The 15,627-nt window shown below is 50.9% G+C and overlaps 2 protein-coding genes across 3 annotated transcripts in view; one reads left to right on the top strand and one right to left on the bottom strand.

Annotated features, from left to right (window-relative positions):
* tbccd1 (TBCC domain containing 1) overlaps window positions 1–15,627 on the top strand; it is a 106,432-nt gene that overhangs the window by 25,375 nt on the left and 65,430 nt on the right. The window lies entirely within an intron of this gene.
* dnajb11 (DnaJ heat shock protein family (Hsp40) member B11) overlaps window positions 1–15,627 on the bottom strand; it is a 59,325-nt gene that overhangs the window by 17,887 nt on the left and 25,811 nt on the right. The window lies entirely within an intron of this gene.

Here is a 15,627-nt window from a genome sequence, read left to right as displayed (position 1 = left end):
TGGGGTAGATGGAAGGTATGTAGAGGATCTGACTCCGGAACTTCTGGCGAGAAGGAAGGTTCTACAGGCGAGGTATGACTTGTGTGTCCACGGGAAAGGCAGTTTGGCAGTTGAGGCAGGCGAGGGGGCCATAAATGAGTATGGGGAGAAGGCCAGCCATTTGTTGGTGGGCCAGCTCTGTTGGCAGGCGGTTGTGAGAGATTGTTCTTGTTGGAATGGGGCAGGCGAGCTGGTGGTGACACCAGAGCAGGTAAACACGGCATTTGAGGAGTTCCATAAGAATTTGTATAAGTCAGAGCCTCCAGAGAATGAGTCAGAAATGAGGGAGTTTTTGGGGGAATTGGAGTGTCCTGAAGTAAAAAAGAGGACAGTTTGGAGGAGCCAGTGGAGGTGGAAATAGTGTTGTAGCGATAGGGAAAATGCAGACAGGTAAGACACCAGGGCCAGATGGTTTCCTGGTTTATAAACGGTTTATGGGTCAGGTGGCGCCACTGTTGGTAAAGATGTTTGAGGATGCAGTGACTAAGGGGACACTGCCAGAGACAAGGGACAGGCATCCATTTCATTGTTGCTTAAGAAAGACAAGAACGAGACTTCCGGTTGCGGTGATGCGGAGCTAAGCCGCACGTTCGGTAGCTCCCGCTATTTTCGGTCTTTTGGGCTCTTTTAAGGGCCCATAGCGGTACTGGTTGGACTTTTCCCCGTGTGGGAACACTTCCTCTAAGATTCTCCACCGGTGGATGGCCTGGACCAGGAGCGGAGCGGTCAAAAAATCGGCTTTGGAGCGGAGAAAGGTGCGAGGCAGGAAAGGCAAGATGGTAGTGGGCGGGGAATCAGCAGCGTGGCAGCAGTGGGCACGGGAGCAGCAGGAGCTGCTTCAGGGAGCTGAAGGCAGAGATCCTGGAAGCGCTTAAGGCCTCCCTGGACAAGCTCATGGCGACCAGACGGCTCAGGGGGCGGAGATCCGAGAGCTTCGGCAAAAGGCCTCGGAGAGAGAGGACGAACTCCTGGGCCTGGCAGTGAAGGTGGAGTCGCATGAGGCGCTCCACAAGAAGTGGTCAGCGAGGGTGGAGGAGATGGAGAACCGCGCCCGTCGGAAGAACCTGCAGATTCTAGACCTCCCAGAGGGGCTGGAAGGTTCGGATTTGGGGGCCTTTGTGTCTATGATGCTGAACTCACTAATGGACACGGAGTCGTTCCAGGGACCCATGGAGCTGGAGGGTGCCCATCGGGTGCTGCTGAGGAAACCCAAGCCAAACGAGCCGCCTCGGACGGTGCTGGTCCGCTTTCACCGCTTTGTCGACCGTGAGTGTGTGCTGAGATGGGCTAAGAAGGAGAGGAGTAGTAAGTGGGAGAATGCGGAGATCAGGATCTACCAGGACTGGAGTGCGGAGGTGGCAAAGAGAAGGGCTGGTTTTAATCGGACGAAGGCAGTGCTTCACAAGAAGGGGGTCACGTTTGGCCTGTTACAGCCGGCACGCCTCTGGGTCACTTATAAGGACCGCCACCTCTACTTTGACTCTCCGGTGGAGGCCTGGGCTTTCGTCCAGGCAGAGAAGCTGGACTTGAACTGAGGACTGGGGAACATGTATACAGACCGGAGGCTCTGTCCTCCTTGGTATCCTTTCGCTTTTATCGGTTCTATTTGATGTCGTCTTTTTGCTGTTTTGCTTTTTGGGACTGTTATCTGTTTACTTGGGCGTTTTGTCACGTCTGTTTTTTTTCACTGGTTGAGAGTTTGAGAGTGGTTCGCGGTCCTGTTGGGTCATGTGCCTGTCTTTTCCCGCGTGTTGTGTCGGGGGGGGGGGGGGGGGGGGGGGGGGCGCGGGGCTCGGGATGGAAGCGCGGGCTTCTCTCCCGCGCTGGAGGAGCAGTGGGCGGGGCCGGCACTGGGGGTTGGGGGGGGTGGGCGCGGTGGATGTGCTGCACTGGGGAGGGTCATTGGGGTGGCGGGAGCAGCCGGGGTCAGGAGTCGGCAGACTTACGGAAGTACAATGGAAGGGGTTACGCAGCTGGGGGGGCCCTAGCTTTGGGGGGGGGGGGGGGGGCTTGGGGTGGAGGGGGGTACCGGGTTGCTGCTGGAATGGCCGAGAAGGAGCTGGAGCATGTAGAGGGGGATTTCAACACGGTGCTGGATTCGCCACTGGATCGATCCAGATCCAGGACGGGTAGGAGGCCAGCAGCGGCTAAGGTGTTGAGGGGGTTTATGGACCAGATGGGAGGGGTGGATCCATGGAGGTTTGCGAGGCCGAGGGCCAGGGAATTTTCATACTTCTCCCATGTGCATAAGGCCTATTCCCGGATTGATTTTTTCATTATGAGTAGGGCGCTGATTGCAAGGGTGGAGGATGCTGAGTATTCGGCGATAGCCATTTCTGACCACGCCCCGCACTGGGTGGACCTTGAGCTGGGGGAGGAGAGAGACCAGCGCCCGCTTTGGCGCTTGGAGGTGGGGCTGCTGGCGGACGAGGAGGTGGGCGGGCGGGTTCGAGGATGTATCGAGAAATACCTGGAGGCCAATGACAACGGGGAGATCCGAATGGGGACGGTCTGGGAGGCGCTGAAGGCGGTGGTTAGGGGGGAGTTGATCTCCATCCAAGCCCACAGGGAGAGGAGAGAGCAGAGAGAGAGGGAGAGACTGGTGGGGCAGATGGTGAGGGTGGACAGGAGATACGCGGAGGCTCCGGAGGAGGGATTGCTGAGGGAGCGGCGTAGTCTCCAGGCTGAGTTCAACTTGTTGGCCACCAGAAAGGCTGATGCTCAGTGGAGGAAGGCACAGGAAGCGGTGTATGAATATAGGGAGAAGGCAAGCAGGATGCTGGCGCACCAGCTCCGCAAGCGGGATGCGGCCAGGGAGATTGGTGGAGTTAAGGATAGGGGAGGAAACGTGGTGCGAAGTGGGGTAGACATTAATGGGGTCTTCAGGGACTTTTATGAGGAACTGTATCGGTCCGAACCCCCAGCGGAGGGGGGGGGGGGGGGGGGGGGGGGCACTTTTTGGACCGGTTGAGATTCCCAATGGTGGAGGAGGGACAGGTGGAGGGACTGGGGGCGCCGATTGAGCTGGAGGAGCTGGTCAAAGGGATAGGGAGCATGCAGTCGGGGAAGGCGCTGGGGCTGGATGGGTTCCCGGTCGAACTTTGTAAGATGTATGCAGACCTGTTGGGCCCCCTGTTGGTTAGGACCTTCAACGGGGCAAGGGAAGGGGGGGCTCTGCCTCCGACGATGTTTCGGGCGCTGATTTCCTTGATCCTTAAGCGGGACAAGGATCCCCTACAGTGTGGGTCATACAGGCCGATCTCACTCTTAAATGTAGACGCCAAGCTGTTGGCGAAGATTTTAGCTACGAGGATAGAGGACTGTGTGCCGCAGGTTATCCACGAGGATCAAACGGGGTTCGTAAAGGGGAGGCAGCTGAACACTAACATACGGAGGCTTTTCATAGAATTTACAGTGCAGAAGGAGGGCATTCAGCCCATCGAGTCTGCACCGGCTCTTGGAAAGAGCACCCTACCCAAGGTCAACACCTCCACCCTATCCCCATAACCCAGTAACCCCACCCAACACTAAGGGCAATTTTGGACACTAAGGACAATTTATCATGGCCAATCCACCTAACCTGCACATCTTTGGACTGTGGGAGGAAACCGGAGCACCCGGAGGAAACCCACGCACGCACGGGGATACATGTGCAGACTCCGCACAGTGATCCAAGCCGGAATCGAACCTGGGACCCTGGAGCTGTGAAGCAATTATGCTAACCACTGTGCTACTGTGCTCTTGAATGTTATAATGAGGCCGGTAGTAGAAGGGGAGGCGGAGATAGTGGTGGCGTTGGACGCGGAGAAGGCCATTGATAGGGTTGAGTGGGGGTACTTGTGGGAGGTGCTAGAAAGGTTCGGGTTTGGGGAGGGATTTGTCAGGTGGGTGAGGCTGTTATATGAGGCCCCGATGGCGAGTGTGGCCACGAATAGGAGGTCGGAGTATTTTCGGTTATACCGACGGACGAGGCAGAGGTGTCCCTTGTCCCTCCTGCTTTTTGTGCTGGCAATTGAACCCCTGGCCATTGCGCTGAGGGAGTCGGGGAACTGGAGGGGGCTGGTGCGGGGTGGGGAGGAACACCTAGTGTCGCTCTATGCGGATGACTTATTGTTATACGTGGCGGACCCGGTGGGGGGAATGCCGGAGGTGATGAGGATTCTCAGGGAATTTGGGGATTTCTCAGGGTACAAGCTCAACTTGAGGAAGAGCGAGCTGTTCGTTGTACACCCGGGGGACCAGGAGGGGGGGATTGGTAGGCTCCCACTAAAAAGGGCGGAGAGGAGCTTCAAGTACTTGGGGATCCAGGTGGCCAGGAGCTGGGGTGCCTTGCATAAGCTTAACCTCACAAGGCTGGTGGAGCAAATGGAGGAGGAGTTCAAGAGATGGGACAGGTTGCCGCTGTCTCTGGCGGGTAGGGTGCAATCAGTCAAGTTGACGGTGCTCCCGAGATTTCTGTTCCGGTTCCAGTGCCTCCCCATCCTTATTCCGAAGGCCTTTTTCAGGCGGGTTAACAGGAGCATTACGGGGTTTGTGTGGGCGCACGGGACCCCAAGGGTGAGAAGGGTGTTCTTGGAGCGGGGCAGGGTTTGGGGGGGGGCTGGCGCTGCCCAACCTCTGTGGGTATTATTGGGCTGCCAACGCAGCGATGGGGCGTAAGTGGGTAATGGACAGGGAAGGGGCAGCATGGAAGAGGATGGAGATGGCATCCTGTGTGGGCACGAGCCTGGAGGTGCTGGTAAGGGCGCCGCTGCCGCTCCCTCCAACGAGGTATAGCACGTGCCCGGGTGTGGCGGCTATACTCAAAATTTGGGGGCAATGGAGACGGCACAGGGGGGAGGTGGGGGCCTCGATGGGGTCCCCGATACGGGGGAATCACCGGTTTGTCCCGGGGAGAATTGATGGCGGGTTCCTGAGTTGGCACAGGGCAGTTGTTAGGAGATTGAGGGACCCGTTTGTAGACGGGAAGTTTGCGAGCCTGGGTGAGCTGGAAGGGAAGTTCGGGCTCCCCCCGGGGAACACCTTTAGGTACATGCAGGTAAGGGCGTTTGTCAGGCGGCAGGTGGCGGGGTTCCCTCTGCTGCCACCGCGTGGGGTTCAGGACAGGGTGCTCTCGGGGTGTGGGTTGGAGAGGGGAGGATCTCGGCAACGTACCAAGTGCTGCAGGAGGTAGACGAGGCCTCGGTGGAGGAGCTGAAAGGTAAATGGGAGGAGGAGCTGGGCAAGGAAATTGAGGGGGGACGTGGGCGGACGCCCTACGAAGGGTGAACTCCTCCTCTTCTTGTGCGAGGCTTAGCCTCATACAGTTTAAGGTGCTGCATAGGGCTCACATGACCGGGACCATTGGGAGTGAGGACAGGTGTATTAGGTGCTCAGGGAGCCCAGCAAACCATACCCATATGTTCTGGGCATGCCCAGCGCTGGGGAAATTCTGGAAGGGCGTAGCAAGGATGGTGTCGAGGGTGGTAGGATCCTGGGTCAAACCGGGCTGGGGGCTCGCAATATTTGGGGTTGCAGAGGAGCCGGGAGTGCAGGAGGCGAAAGAGGCCGGCATTCTGGCCTTTGCGTCCCTAGTAGCCCGGCGGAGGATTCTTCTTCAGTGGAAGGATGCGAGGCCCCCAAGCATGGAGGCCTGGGTCAACGATATGGCGGGGTTTATTAAATTGGAGAGGGTGAAATTTGCCGTAACGGGATCAGTGCAGGGGTTCTTCAGGAGGTGGCAACCATTCTTAGATTTCCTGGCAGAACGGTAGAAAAAGGCCAGCAGCAGCAGCAACCGGGCGGGGGGGGGGGGTGTCTCTTTGTTTTGGGCTGAAGGGAAGGGACGTGTATATTTGTTCTTTGCTAATGACGGGCGTTAATTTATTTCTTCTTTTTTGTATACATGGTGGGGGGGCGGGGGGTTTGTTCTTTCTGTTCTTAGTATTTTCTGTTATTGATATTTTGTGAAAATTTGAATAAAAATTATTTTAAAAAAAGAAAGACGAGAACTCAGTGGAGTGTGGGTCGTATAGGCCTATATCATTGTTGAATGTGGATGCCAAGATATTGGTGAAGGTGCTGCTGCTTGGTTTGGAGGAGCGCCTCCCGAAAAAGTGATTGGGGAAGATCAGACAGGGTTCGTAAAAGGCAGACAATTGTCATCAAATGTGTGGCATCTGTTGAATGTGATGCTTTCTCCAGCAGAAGGGAGAGAGTTCGAGGTGATGGTGGGTCTGAATGCAGATAAGGCGTATGGAGTGGAGCTATTTGTTTGCGGTGTTGGAGAAGTTTGGGGTAGAACCTAAGTTTGTGGCATGGGTGAAACTTGTACAAGGATCCGATAGCGTGTGTGCGCACAAATTAGATAAATTCAGGGTACTTTCCATTGCAGAGAGGAACAAGAAGGGATGCTCTCTGTCCCGCCTTCTGTTTGTGCTGGCTGTAGAGCCCTTAGCCATAGCGCTGAGGTACTTGGATAAATGGAGGGGGCTAGTGAGTGGGGGCGGGATGTGGAGCATATGGTACCCTGTATGCTGATGATTTGTTACTGTATATCTTTAATCCGGGCTCTACAGTGGGGGATATAAATGGGACTGCTCAAGAGATTTGTGGCTTTTTCAGGCTCAAAGTTAAATTTGGTGAAAAGTGAATGTTTTGAGAGTGTCTTCTCCAGGAGCTGGGGGGGGGGGGGGGGGATTCCGTTCTGGGTGGCAACAACCACTTCAGATATGTGGGAGTGCAGGTGGCTCGGGATTGAGCCCAGCTGCGTAAATTGAACTTTCTAGTGGGCAGGGTCAAGGCAGATCTATCAAGGTGGGATAGTCTTCCCCCATCGTTGGCAGGTCGGGTGCTGGGGGTTAAGATGAACATTTTGTCACGGTTTTGGAGTGTTTACCGGTCTTTTTTTGCCAAAATCGTTCTTTATGGGGGTTTATAAAGGTTGGTTTTGTTATTTGTATGGGTAGGTAAGGTGGCAAGGATTAGAAGGTCGGTACTTCAGAGAGGGTGACAGTTGGGGGGGGGGGGAGGGGGCTTGGTCCTTCCGAACCGGTCATACTATTATTGGACGGTGAGCAAGGAGAAGGTGCAGGGTTGGAGCAGGGAGACAGGCTTTCTGGGTGAGAATGGAGGCAGGCTGCAAGGAGTCGCGTAGTGTGCGCTGGCAATGGTGCCGCTTCTGTTTGCTCCCGGGACATTTTCGGGACTCCTGTGGCGGTGGCCACGCTGAAAATATGGAGACAATTTCGGCAGCACTTTAGGTGGGGGCGGGGTCGAAGTTGATGCCGATCCGAGGGAAGCACAAGTTTGAGCCAGAGGATGGACGAGAGGTTTTGGAGTTAGGAGTGATGGAGTTGAAGGACATGTTTTTCGAAGGGCGGTTTGCAAGTTTGTAGGAGTTGGGGGAGAAGTTTGGGGTCCCGGCCCTGGTCACTGTCTGTGTGGAGTTTGCACATTCTCTCTGTGTTTGCGTCAGTTTCACACCCACAACCCCAAGATATGCAGGGTAGGTGGATTGGCCACGCTAAATTGCCCCTTAATTGGAAAAAATGAATTGGGTATTCTAAATTTATTTTTTAAAAGTCTATGACATCTGGGGCTGGATTCTCCGCCCCGCTGCACCACATTTCTGTTTCAGGACGCCTGCGAGATGCTCCGTTTCACCGGCTGGTCAAAGGGGTTTCCCATTGTGGGGCAGCCCCACGCCGGAAAAATGGAGCATCCCGCCAGCAGATTTTCCAGCCCCTGATTACCGACTCCCCTGCCAGTGGAACAGGCACACCTCCCCTTCTATTATTAAAACACCTCATAATATTGAGCATCTCAATTATATCTTCTCCACCCACAACCTCTCAACCTGGAGGAAAACGTCCTTAGTTTCTTTAGTCTGTCAGTTCCCTAATCTCTTTAGTGGGTGGAATTCTCCCATCTGAGACCATGTCCTGTGGGCAGGCTGGAACATGGGAGTGTTTCCTGCTATGGATGCCAGCAGGAAACCACATCATATCTTCTGATGCCAACCTCATTAATTATGCAACTGGGTGTTTTGCACCATATTCCGTGGTGGGCAAGCTGTCGTACCAGGGCACCATATTGAAAAGGCAAAACATGGCTTACCCACTATTGAAGAAAATTGACCTCCTCCAGGAACATTCCGAGGCTGGTAGATGGACCTCCTCAATGACACTAAATCTGGAAGATCATCCTGTAAATGTTCCTCCCATCCACTGATGCGGTGTTACGGGGACCACGGTTGCTGCGGCCTCCATTCCAAACTCTGGAGTCAGCACCAGACATTGTTCAGTTGAGTCCTAACATTTGCCCACCAAGTTGTTCCAGCCATGTTTAAGACTGCCGTGTTTTTGCATTGGCGCCGCGGAGAATTTGGCGTCGGTGGAATATTCCCGTCGGGTCTACATCTTCATCCCATTAGTCAGATGTAAATCAGTTTCACACCAGAATTCAGCAGGTTTCCCAATACACCATGGTGGACAATAGTGGAAGGTACCACAGGAAATTTGTGCTAGCCTGAATTTACACTTCTGCCAAACCCCCCACCGTCATTGAACCTGCCGGCAGGGCCTTTGGAGAATTTTTCCCAAATCTTCTCTTCATCCTTTCAAAGGCTTCGACATCCCAGAATTTGGCATAATAACCTGGCTGCATGTTTCAAAAGCCTGTTTACATCATCGTTATGACCACTACCTTTTGTTATCAGCTTCTTCACAGTTCAGTAAATTTCCAAGTTTTCTGCCATGTCTTTATCATTATACCTTCTTTAGTTAAGTCACTTCAGTGAGTCAGAACTTCGACAATTCAAAATGGTAAAGTCAAGAACAAAGAAAAGTACAGCATAGGAACAGGCCCTTCGGCCCACCAAGCCTGTGCCGACCATGCTGCCCGTCTAAACTAAAATCCTCTATACTTCCTGGGCTGTATCCCTCTATTTCCATCCTATTCATGTATTTGCCAAGATGCCCCTTAAATTAGTGTTCTTCAAACTTTTTTTCCGGGGACCCATTTTTACCAACCGGCCAACCTTCGGGACCCAACCCGGCCGACCTTCGTGACCCACGCCGACCGACCTGAGCGACCCACCATTTTCTCTTACCTTGTTTGCTGCTGATAAAAATGGAGGAAATGGTTTTGGGTCCCTTTGGCCCTCGTACATGCTCCTCCAATGGAACCTGTTGGATAAAGGTGAAGCTTTCCTGTGTCGGAAAGTATGGAGTCTCCTTCTGTCCAAAGTTCTGCATTTTTTTCCTGTAAAATTTTATCAAATAAACCCTCCCGAACTTGTAAAAAAAAATAAAATTAATAAAATGAACCCCCCCTCCGAACTTGAAACAAAAAGCTGCGACCGTTTAAAAAAATAGCAGCAGCACTGCGCATGCGTGCCCGATCATCGGCGTGCATGCGCATAGTTTTGTGCATGTGCGCCGATGATTGTCCACCCATGCGCAATGCGGACAAATTTTTTTTACATATTCCCCGCCATTTTAAAGGCTGCTTGCAGCTGGCGTTATTAAAAGCTGGCTGCTGCGCGGGTATTTGCGCGATCGGGAGCGCCGCGAAGGACGGCTCCGCGACCCTCCCGACACGCGCCCCCGACTTTGAAGAGCACTACCTTAAATGTCACTATCGTCCCTGTTTCCACCACCTCCTCCGGCAGCGAGTTCCAGGCACCCACTACTCCGTGTAAAAAAACTTGCCTCGTACATCTCCTCTAAACCTTGCCCCTCGCACCTTAAACCTATGCCCCCTAATAATTGACCCCTCTACCGTGGGGAAAAGCCTCTGACTATCCACTCTGTCTATGCCCCTCAATCTTATGGACCTCTATCAGGTCACCCCTCAACTTCCGTTGTTCCAGTGAGAACAAACAGATTATTCAACCGCTCCTCACAGCTAATGCCCTCCATACCAGGCAACATCCTGGTAAATTTCTTCTGCACCCTCTCTAAAGTCTCCACATTCTTCTGGTAGTGTGGCGACTAGAATTAAACACTATACTCCAAGTGTTGCCTAACTAAGGTTCTATACAGCTGCAACATGACTTGCCAATTCTTATACTCAATGCCCCGGCCAATGAAGGCAAACATGCCGTATGCCTTCTTGACGACCTTCTCCACCTGTGTTGCCCCTTTCAGTGACCTGTGGACCTGTACACCTAGATCTCTCTGACTGTAGTCTGCACATCCTCCCCGTGTGTGCGTGGGTTTCCTCCGGGTGCTCCGGTTTCCTCCCACAGTCCAAAGATGTGCAGATTGGGTGGATTGGCCATGATAAATTGCCCTTAGTGTCAAAATTCTATGATCTATGATTAACCTAGGACACAAGTTCGGCACAACATCATGGGCCGAAGGGCCTGTTCTGTGCTGTATTTCTCTATGTCAATACACTTGAGGGTTCTACCATTCACTGTATATTCCCTACCTGCATTAGACCTTCCAAAATGCATTACCTCACATTTGTCCGGATTAAACTCCATCTGAAATCTCTCCGCCCAAGTCTCCAAACGATCTAAACCCTGCTGTACCTCTGACAGACCTCATCGCTATCCGCAATTCCACCTACCTTTGTGTCGTCTGCAAACTTACTAATCAGACCAGTTACAATTTCCTGCAAATCATTTATATATACTACGAACAGCAAAGGTCCCAGCACTGATCCCTGCGGAACACCACTAGTCACAGCCCTCCAATTAGAAAAGCACCCTTCCATTGCTACTCTCTGCCTTCTGTGACCTAGCCAGTTCTGTATCCATCTTGCCATCTCACCCGATCCCGTGTGACTTCACCTTTTGTACCAGTCTGCCATGAGGGACCTTGTCAAAGGCCTTACTGAAGTCTATATAGACGACATCCACTGCCCTACCTGCAACAATCATCTTTGTGACCTCTTCGAAAAACTAGTGAGACACGACCTCCCCTTCACAAAACCATGTTCCTCTCACTAATACGTCCATTTGCTTCCAAATGGGAGTAGATCCTGTCTCGGAGAATTCTCTCCGGCAATTTCCCTACCACTGACGTAAGGCTCACCGGCCTGTAGTTCCCTGGATTATCCTTGCTACCCTTCTTTAAAAAAAAAGGAACAACATTGGCTAGTCTCCAGTCCTCCGGGACATCACCTGAAGACAGTGAGGGTGCAAAGATTTCTGTCAAGGCCTCAGCAATTTCCTCTCTAGCCTCCTTCAATATTCTGGGGTAGATCCCATCAGGCCCTGGGGACTTATCTGCCTTAATATTTTTCAAGACGCCCAACACCTCGTCTTTTTGGATCTCAATGTGACCCAGGCTATCTGCACACCCTTCACCAGACTCAACATCCACCAATTCCTTCTCTTTGGTGAATACTGATGCAAAGTATTCATTTAGTACCCCACCCATTTCCACTGGCTCCACACAGATTCCCTTGCCTATCCTTCAGTGGGCCAACCCTTTCCCTGGCTACCTTCTTCCTTTTTATGTACGTGCAAAAAGCCGTGGGATTTTCCTTAGCCCTATTTGCCAATGATTTTGCATGACCCCTTTTAGCCCTCCTGACTCCTTGCTTAAGCTCCTTCCTACTTTCCTTATATTCCACACAGGTTTCGTCTGTTCCCAGCCTTCTCACCTTGACAAATGCCTCCTTTTTCTTTTTGAAGAGGCCTACAATATCTCTCGTTATCCAAGGTTTCCGAAATTTGCCGTATTTATCCTTCTTCCGCACAGGAACATGCCGGTCCTGAATTCCTTTCAACTGACATTTGGAAGCCTCCCACATGTCAGATGTTGATTTACCCTCAAACATCCGCCCCCAATCTAGGTTCTTCAGTTCCTGCCTAATATTGTTATAATTAGCCTTCCCTCAATTTAGCACATTCACCCGAGGACCACTCTTATCCTTCTCCACCAGCACTTTAAAACTTACTGAATTGTGGTCACTGTTCCCAAAATGCTCCCCTACTGAAACTTCTACCACCTGGCCGGGCTTCCACTTCTACCACCTCATTCTCCAATACCAGGTCCAGTGCAGCCCCTTCCCTAATTGGACTACCTACATATTGTTTTAAGAAGCCCTCCTGGATGCTCCTTACAAACTCGGCCCCGTCCAAGCCCCTAGCACTAAGTGAGTCCCAGTCAATATTGGGGAAGTTGAAGTCTCCCATCACAACCCTGTTGTTTTTACTTGTTTCCAAAATCTGTCTACCTATCTGCTCCTCTACCTCCCGCTGGCCTGTAGTAAACCCCCAACATTGTGACTGTACCCTTCTTATTCCTGATCTCTACCCATACAGCCTTGCTGCCCTCTGAGGTGTCCTCCTGTAGTACAGCTGTGATATTCTCCCTAACCAGTAGCGCAACTCCGCCACCCCTTTTACATCCCCCCTCTATCCCGCCTGAAACATCTAAATCCTGGAACATTTAGCTGCCAATCCTGTCCTTCCCTCAACCAGGTCTCTGTAATGGCAACAACATTATAGTTCCAAGTACTAATCCAAGCTCTAAGTTCATCTGCCTTACCCGTAATACTTCTTGCATTAAAACATATGCACTTCAGGCCACCAGACCCGCTGTTTTCAGTAACATCTCTCTGTCTGCTCTTCCTCAGAGCCATACTGTCCCTATTCCCTAGTCCTCCCTCAATGCTTTCACCTTCTGACCTAATGATATTGCACAAAGTTAGTATTCTAAATGATTTCATAGCCAAAATTAATTCATAAATGAATTCATAGCGATGCTAAAGATCACCGACATCACCTACTTCTTTCTCTTCTGTAGGCCTGGTGCAGAAACCTGCATACACATCTTCGTCACATCCGTTCTCAATCTGGTGAATACATTTCTCAGTCTCCCGAGCTTCAAATACCAACTCATGCAAAACTCCTCTGGCCTCAATCAGCTGCCATACTCCATCATTGCTAATTGTTTCAGCCCAGTCAGGAGTTGCTCTTATATCCTGTCTTTCACAATAACTTCATTGCAGTGTTAATGTAAGCCTACTTGTGACAATAAAGATTATGATTATTATTATAAAAGAGTCCTCAGCTATCTCAGCCCCATGCTCAGGCTCTTTCTAAACTCTTCACTTCAACTATCTGCCCACTTCTTTCACCCCCCCCCCCCCCAAAAGTAATTTTAACAAATAATGCAAAACCACAGGAATGTTACAGCTCAGCAAAAATGTCTCAACATATATGGGTGAAGGAGATAGGAGAACAGCAAAAATGCTGACTCAATACCGCTATTCGACTCAATTTGGTATATTTACACCCACCAGAGAACAAGAAAAGGATATAGCCATGAAAACATGGTAAAAAAAAATGCACATCTCCCCACACAGCAATTGCTCGCAACAACCATGAGAATTCAGGATACGTTCTTCACCCCATGTTCAGCTGTGCACCACTACATATCTCCCTCAATTCCAGCAACACCAGATGCACCAATGACGCACTATAACCTCCTCCCCTCGGATACCAGATCCATTTTTACCCCTGCGGGAACCAATCAAGGATTCTTTAACCCCATAACAAAAAAAAGAAAAAATATAAAGTAAATTCCCGAGAACCCCAGTTGTAGGAGGATATTTTATATATACACACCACAAGTCTCAACATAGCCCCAACCTCAGGCACAGTACGATCATCATTCCACATATTTATACCGAGAGGACGAGCAGCTAGATTATAGTCAGTATGGTCACCAAACAACATAATCAAGATAGTATAAAAGAACATGGGAAAACAACCACGAGCAGAAGGGCACAGGACAAAAAGGACCAGGGTATAACCACAGGTCCATATTTCTCCAGCGATGCTCATCACCATATAAAAGAAGAGAAAAAGCTGCTCATTCAGACAAGGGAACGTTCCAACCGTAAGGGTGTCAGTAGGATATCAACCACATTGCCAAACCCAACTCAACCCACACCTCATGTACGAACGCGTCAATTAACCAAGGATACTCGTAACACATCAAAACTCAGCCTCTCAGGAGGTGCCTAATGAATGCCTTTGAGAAGGGACGTCCCAAGCATAAGGGGGAAACAGGATACCAGTCATAGCACTGGACCTGGCCTCGTCCAACACAATCTTACACAAAGGAGTCAGGACATCCAGCACAAGCCAAGACCTACCACCCAGTTGGAGTCACGCCTCACTGAACTATGACCAGGGCAGCGAGCCAGCCCCACCAACACTAGAAAAACCATATCTGCCTCAACCAAGAAGACCCCACAAGAGAGAAGACAACTCGTCAGGACACCCATTAATTGGATGTCTTGGAGGGGGGGGGGGGGGGGAAACATCGCACACCCATGTCAGGAGAAAAGACAACAACATGAAATCAACAGTACAATCGTGCGGGAATAAAGTAAAGGACTATTGATGAACTGCAGAATAATGACACCACCAATGTAGCTTGGAAAGGCCAAAGTCTGTTCGTCAAGCAACCTTCAGGATCTCCCAAAATATCCATCGATCAAAGCTCCATCACTCCAACAGGAAGGAACATAGGCTGGGGGCGGGGGCGGGGGGGTGACTCAACATGACTAGCCACCTCCAACTCCTCAGGATGAACAGAGGACAGGACAGTATAAGGCCACTAATCGGGGCCTCCGACCGACCCCATGCCTTGAAGACTGGGTACAATGTGCTCCGTCGAACTTGAAACGCCTTCAAAATCAAGATTGCAAAAGCATGGCACCAAATTCTCAAACTCAGGTGAGAACCCGCCTGCCACTCCTCACAAGAGACACTCAAGAACACTCTTCATCTGGCCCCTACTTCTCGGGTCAGTCAGGATAAACGATGCACCATGCAGGATTTCTAAGGACCCATGGCAAGACCCCACCAGGGAAAGTGCTCTATCCAAAACCAGGATTCTCATTTGCACTTCCACTATTTTCTCAAGGATATTTCACAGTTCAAAGTGAGCACCAAAAGCTTGCACTACAGAGCAGAGATCATCAACCAAAACATAATTCGCAATGGCAGCCATCAACCCAATGTCAGCAGCACCACCGATGTGTAGGCCCGCTCATCAGCAAAACTGCCACTGCAAGCTGGGCCCCACCCCTGCTACCTCAGACCGCCTCAATCAAACAAGGATTCTTTCTGATTTAACTCGGCTTCTCATCCCCAAACTCCACCCAGGATCATCCATGGACATGGTATAAGACATATATCCCCAAAAAAGATAAATCATGAGATGTGCATTAGGACAAAATAAAGGATTGAAAAATAACCAGAGCCAGAGCTTGCGGAAACGCAGCCGCTCACATCACATGACCCTCCCCATTTGTCCACTTAAGACTTTTTGACCATGCCGTTGGGTTATTCGCCTTCCCACTCTCCCAATCTGCTGTTGTTTTCCTCGTTTTAAGTTTAATGGTGTTACTAATTTGATGGTGCTACATAAATGAATGTTGTAGTAATTAACCTCAGAATGGGCCTATTCAAAGCACTGCAGTAGTGACTTAAAGAGGCAAGTAACATGAAAAGCATCTTAATTTTAAAACTAAACATCACGAGAGTGCTTCAGATTCTACACTATTCACATGCAATGCCATGGGCGATGAATTCGTTTTTTTTTTAAAAAGAGAAAATATTATGTGCTCACC

Source organism: Scyliorhinus canicula, chromosome 2, assembly GCF_902713615.1.
Source record: "Scyliorhinus canicula chromosome 2, sScyCan1.1, whole genome shotgun sequence".
Classification (NCBI taxonomy): domain Eukaryota; kingdom Metazoa; phylum Chordata; class Chondrichthyes; order Carcharhiniformes; family Scyliorhinidae; genus Scyliorhinus; species Scyliorhinus canicula.
This window is presented reverse-complemented; position numbering and strand designations above follow the sequence as displayed.